This window comes from Sinocyclocheilus grahami, unplaced genomic scaffold (genome assembly GCF_001515645.1).
Source record: "Sinocyclocheilus grahami isolate Dianchi unplaced genomic scaffold, SAMN03320097.WGS_v1.1 scaffold1163.1, whole genome shotgun sequence".
NCBI classification, from domain to species: Eukaryota; Metazoa; Chordata; class Actinopteri; order Cypriniformes; family Cyprinidae; genus Sinocyclocheilus; species Sinocyclocheilus grahami.
The window spans coordinates 78585-85526 of record NW_015506342.1 but is presented as its reverse complement, the minus strand read 5'-3'; the positions used below and the strand labels follow the sequence as shown (position 1 = coordinate 85526).

General features: G+C 41.4%; 1 long non-coding RNA gene across 1 annotated transcript; it reads left to right on the top strand.

The window, feature by feature from the left end:
• The first annotated feature begins 4432 nt into the window (after nt 1-4432).
• Nucleotides 4433-6672, top strand: LOC107567497 (uncharacterized). The gene is made up of 2 exons (XR_001606652.1): nt 4433-4992; nt 5284-6672. It is a non-coding gene; the product is annotated as an uncharacterized lncRNA (long non-coding RNA).
• Nucleotides 6673-6942: the final 270 nt, after the last annotated feature.

The window sequence follows — 6942 nt, the reverse complement described above, 5'->3', positions numbered from 1 at the left end:
CTTTGGGCCTGTTGTGTTTTATCAAGTCTGTGTGTGGTCTTCTAATAAGAGCTGCACATTACATGAGAGATGAATGGAGTCATATTATCTCCTCTGCTGTATGCCGCTGCTATTGAGCGTGTCTGGATAATGTGCACTAAACCCAGACAGCTCAAGTCAGAGCCGGACTGTACATCATCCTGTGTATTACATGACTGCTTACTTCATACATAAATCAATGGACATGAAATATTGAGTGCATTATTTAATTAGGAGAAGCAAGAGAGCGATATGAGAGACAAGAAACCGCAGTTTAGCACTCATGTCTGTCCTGATCCACTTAATATAATCATAAGTGCACGCTTGATTGAAAGAATATGAGTCATTAATACATTAAACAACTTATTGTGCTTGGTGTCAGCTCTTATGAATATTATTTATTTTTATGTTTTTTTAAAGCTTTTGTTCGTTTTCCAAAATTCCTGACAAACCAGGACCGGTGAAGTGTCCGTCTGTAGATAGTTTGAAGCAGACAAGTCATACTTGACAATCCACAGCCGGGTTTATTTGGGTAACGAGCAGAACACATTTTGTTTCTATCCTCTCTGACCCTTCTGTTTGAGGTTAACGAGTGGAAGAGCTGAATCAGCTGTGTTTAATCAGGGAAATGTGTGCTGTTGGTGGGAAGTTTTAGGCACTGGTTCCTGCTCTGGCAGAACGGTCTCTCTCGTCATGTTTCTGGTCTGTAAATGTTCAGACACTGCAGTAGATACTCAGCAGAATGAAGTTCATCGTCCTGCAGATCACACACGGACACAAATCAGCCTTGATGAAAGTGCATGCAGTAATAAAAGCTTCTTTTAGTAATTTCATGAGTTCGCCTGTCCATCTAGTCCTGATGGTTATTGGGAAACAAACTTTCTGTCCTCGATGGAGACTCGAACCCGAGACTCAGCCTGAGCTCCCCATTGCGCTACTGCCTATAGAGGGAGAATAAGAGAAACACAGGAGGAGATGGGGAGGTGGAGGGACGCAGACGAACTGACTGCCAATGAGAGCTGCTTAGATGCTCATATAGGCTCGTGATGATTAGGTTCCTCCTGTTTGGAGCTTGATTTTGACCCAGTGCACTGAACATCTTGGGTCTTTGAAATCTTGATGGTCTTGGGAAAGATCTGTGTAATTTCTTCAGTTCAGCATGAACCCGCCATGAGGACTGATGATGGATTCCTGTTCTGTCAAGCAAGATGAGGCACAAAACCTCTTGATTCCTGCCATCATACACATCATACAGCAAATGTTTTCATCTTGAGCAAGTCTTCTGTAATCGTGCAGACCATCAGTGAGCTTCAGACCAGGTAAATACATTCATTTCATTATAACGCTGTAAATATCACGCATCATTGCTAAAGAAACTATTTTCCTATAATGTTCAGTTTGTTCATTATGGCTTCTAATGCTCTGATATATGTTTATGCAGTATAGTTTTTAAATGACACTCATATTCATGAGTTGATTCGTGAACGAGAAACCTTTGAATCAGCTGATTACACTGTGAACAAGAACACTCACACATGCACACTCTCACGCACTCACACACACTCACTCACACGCACACACACACACTCACCCACTCTCACACTCACTCGCACACTCACTCACGCACATTCTCACTCACACACACACTCACACGCACACTCACACACACACACGCACTCACAAACACACACTCACACACAAACTCACACGCACTCACTCACACACAAACTCACTCACACACACTCATGCACGCACTCACAAACTCACTCACACGCACTCACAAACACGCACACTCACTCACACACACTCTTGCACGCACGCACTCACAAACACACACTCACTCTCACACACACACTCACACTCACACACACGCACTCACAAACTCACACGCACTCACACACAAACTCACTCACACACGCTCACGCACGCACTCACAAACACTCACGCACGCACTCACAAACTCACGCACTCACAAACACACACACTCACTCTCACACATGCACACTCACTCACTCACACGCACTCACAAACTCACTCACTCACACACACTCACTCACTCACACTCACACTCCACTCACGCACACTCACTCACACACACTCTTGCACGCACTCACAAACTCACTCACTCACTCACACACACTCACTCACTCACACTCACACTCACACTCCACTCACGCACTCACTCACTCACACACACACTCACTCACTCACTCACACTCACACTCCACTCACGCACTCACTCACTCACACACACACTCACACTCCACTCACTCACTCACTCACTCACTCACTCACTCACTCACTCACCCACTCACACACTCACACTCACACACACTCTCACACACACACACACACACACACACACACACACACACACACTCACACTCACACACATTCAGCAAGAAAAGGTGCCTGGACTTTATTAGTCAGTCACTGGTCATCATGTTTGTGATCATCTAAACACATTTAAGATGTTCCAGCTGTATTACTATGTCCTGTCACACATCACTAAATAAATATTCAACTCTCTCAGTTCCATTGATTCAAACATAAAGATGCATCTGCTTCAGTTGTGAACCTCATTATCTGATCTGTTGTTCAGACTCGTGAACCAGAAACTGCATAACATACGCTTCAATTCTTCATGAAAATGTTCTTGCATGTTTTGTCAAATCTGAACTCTGAACTTGTACTTAAGTCCACTGCAACTCTTCAGTTTGATGGGAAACTCCACAAACATTGCTGCTGTTTCAAAACTAAGTTGAACATGTAACTAAACGACATATAGTTCTATTCTAAGATGGGTCTTTCTTAAACGGACTACAGTACATTTGAAAAGAGTTTAAGGATCATTGGGTGTTATTTGTGTGCCAGTGGCAAAGAAGTGGAGCGGATTGAACGCAGAAAAGCTACTGAAGCAGAAGCAGCTTGAGACAGACAGGCGAGAGAAAGGACGAATGCATCTGTCCGTGTGGAGTTATTGTGGCTCTGATGTTTTAGATTGAGGCGCTGCTGCAGTGTTTGATTTCTCAGGTCCATCTGCTGATGTTTTACAGCAGCGTGATTGATTCGATTAAAGATGCTCCTGCTGAGATATTTTCAACAGACAGTGCTCCATTCTGTTGATGACTAGCAAAATTACACTCTTGATTCATCTTTCTTGATTAGGAATCATATTAAATATTGTAATTGCAGTAAAAGAGGATTTTTCACATTCAGGTGTTTCATATAAACGCACTGCTATATGCAATCGACCTGGGTCTCAACTTTGTCTCCAAACTAGAGATTTATGAACTAGAGTGAAATATTTTCTCATATCATGACTAGATTAAAGCGAGTGTCTTTCACACTGTTGTCATGAGATTGTGTGGGTGTTTTATTGCAGAGGAAGAGAAATCAGGATGAATTATTGATCAGAGAATGGAAGAAAGACAGAGGCGTATTGTATGGAGCCAAATCATCATTCGTGTGTGTGTGTGTGTGTATCTATGCATTTATGAATGTGTTTGTGTATGTATGTATGTATATATGTATGTGTATATATGACCCTGAACCACAAAACCAGTCGTTTCAGATTTATGTATAAATAATCTTTCCATTGATGTATGGTTTGTTAGGATAGGACAGTATCTGGTTGAGATACAACTATTTGAAAATCTGGAATCTGAGGGAGCATAAAAATCTAAATATTGAGAAAATCATCTTTAAAGTTGTTCAGATGAAGTTCTTAGCAATGCATATTACTAATCAAACATTAAGTTTTGATATATTTACGGTAGGACATTTACAATGTTCACTTTTAGTGGAAAACGAAAAGAACTACAGACTGAATATATACCTTACATACTGTATACTTACTAATAAAATAAATAGTATTTGAAACCGAAAACATTAACCAGTAATAAGTGTTTCAAACAGTACTGTTACTTTGTCACATGACCTCATTATTTTGCACATCAGTGTTTATCAGGGTTGATTTACACTCTCGCTGTGGGCTTTTGTGAAGTCCACTGGTCTCCCTGAAACATTATTTCATCGAAGGGGAGACATGATTGAGCTAGTAGTGGTTATGGCTGTGAAAGTGCAATGTCGACTCAGTATTGCATCTGGTTATTGCACACAGACAATCTGCTTCATAGTGTATGCTGTGACAGCAGTAACCGTACATTAGTGTCTGTTCTGAACATTCACTTGTTCAGTGAGATTCTCTTGATTGACCAGACTTGTCTGATCAATAATCTGTGCATTAGTTTTGTTTTTTGCATCACTTACATTTTGCTGTAGTGGGTATATATTTACAGATCTGAACATACAGAAAGTGTGTAAACATATAGTGGCCCCAAAAGCATCAGGACACAATTGACACTGAGAACATGAGAATGTCATTGCAGAAGATAAAGCAAGTGTCATTTATTTAAAGAGGGCACAAGCACACATGAACTCATTTTGTTAGCAAAATTCAATTCGAATTACACCAAATGGCAAAAGGCGCCCAGAGAATATAAACACAGAGAGTCTTGCATGAATGCTGAATCTGCAGTAAGACACATCTGAACCCAGTGATCGCGTCACATCCGGCCGCTGAAATGCTTTCGTCTAATGGATTTATGAAGGCAGTATGTCCTTCACTGCTTGTGATTTCCGTGCCGTGACCATTGCTGAAAGATGACGTTGCAGCTGAGCGTGAAATGCATGTTTCTGGACAACGTTTTCAACTTTTGATCTTAATTTCTCGTGAGAAGTTAGTATTGTAGTTGCACGAGGAGTGATCGAGCTTTCTGACACAGCTGGTCTGTCGAGCCTCAGTATCACATCAGAACAGTTCATCCAGTGTTTGGTTGCCATCTGTCCAGTGTGTTTTTGAGACGCTGAGATCAGATCCAGCATCCCACACCCTACAGAGGACAAATGATGGGAAGATGGATGGATGGAAGATATTTAATAATTCCTTCAGACCAATCCAATCTCAGCGAGGTTAGTAAATGTCCCAGTGAGTCAAACCGTTTGAATCAGTTGACCGAAGGGATTCGCTCAGTGTCTCTTTCTGTAGATACAGGAGTACATCATTACACCAGTAGGTGGCGATCAGTCATTTTGTTAGAAGTAACTGAATGAATCACTCATCAGATTCACTCAGACATTTCTGACAGAAACAGATCTTAGTGTGTGCATGTCTCTGATAAAATATAAACTGTGTTTCAATCATGTGTGCGTATGGTCATGTTTGATGAATGGGGAGTGATGCTGTGTGCTTTACTCTTTCAGTGCACAGAATGAGATTGTCTCATCCGTCACGCCTGTGCTTCAGCGCCGTAATGCACACGGACTGTCGGCTCAATCATCAGCAGACCTGGCAAAAACAGCCCTGAGCCAGACGTTCATCCTAAACCCAAACTCACTGTGACTGTAAATATTCTGACTGTAATTAAGAGAAGCTCCGCCTTGATGCAGTGATGGACAGGTGTGCAGTTCATACTGTCACGTTGGCTTCTCTAAGCCACTGAATTCTGTTACATTCTTCCTGAAATATCATGAAAATATAACTTATAATTAAAGTGTAAAGACTTTGGAACAATAGTGTTGCTGCCCTTACTGCATTTACAAATGAAATCGTAACGCGTTCAGTTCGATATATAACGCTAGCAGTACTGTAGTGTTGGAAATGGCAAAGGAAAATTACATAAATGAATTCTTCTCAATTTTGTACATATTTATTCCCATTATGTCTCATAGCTATAGGAAATGTAAATCCAAATACAGGAATACATTGACATTTTACATTTTTCATTTCAAATTGAATTCAGTTAAACGCTTCCATCATTTTCAAGGGAAACATTTCACAAAAAGAAGCTTGTTAGTTTCAAAATGATAAAACTATACAAATAGTGTTAAAAATGAAGATATTAGAGACTCGACCGTGAGTTTGCGGTGGATCTGTTTGGGTCGATTGAGCTTTAAAGGGATCATGAACTGCCTCTGTTTGTTATTTTGTACTGTTCTGTGAGGTCCACTTATAATGTTATCAAGATTTTTACACCAAAAAAACATAATAATTTAGAAGTGATAGGCTATTTGCTGTCTCATCAGAAAGCTGTTTGAGTAGGTGTGGTGTGGAGGACTGTAGAGTAAACACCCACTGCTGTGATTGGCTAATAGTTGTGTGTGATTGACAGTCTACATTCCTCACAGATGGATGCTGCTGTGATTTAGGTTAAAAACGTATAAATACTCAGCTCATGTAAAACGATCTGTAATAATAAACAAAGCAATAATGATCACATAATGAAAACAGTTACTCACAGTTGTGTTGCGACATTACTGTCGGATCCAATATAATCGCAATATAGTCTTTTAGTTTCAAACTTTCTGAAAATCCCGTGTTGAATTGTGCCTTGTTTGTAAACGAATCTTCAAATCTAGTTTGAATCGAAACTAAAATGAAGTGAACAAAGGACAGAGTTCTCACTGATGCGGTCTGGATCTTCATTAAAAATAAAGTTAATTCACTCTTTCCTAATGTTGGGATCAGAAGGAAGACAAAGCAAACTGTTTTTCCCCAGCTTGGCACCGCACAGCGTCTTGTTGTCTTCAGAGCATCATTATCTTTTGGTTTCCCTCTCTCGTAAACACTACATATGCAAATCAGTGGGCGGGGCTAAACCGGCAGTTATGTAGAATCGGTGGGCGGGGGTAAACAGGCAGCGACGTAGAATCGGTGGGCGGGGTTAAAGAGGCAGCGACGTAGAATGGGTGGGCGGGGTTAAACAGGCAGCGACGTAGAATCTGTGGGCGGGGTTAAAGAGGCAGCGACGTAGAATCGGTGGGCGGGGGTTAAACGGGCAGCGACGTAGAATCGGTGGGCGGAGGCTAAACTGGTAGCGCCGTAAGAATCGGTGGGCGGGGCTAAACGGGCAGCGCCGTAGA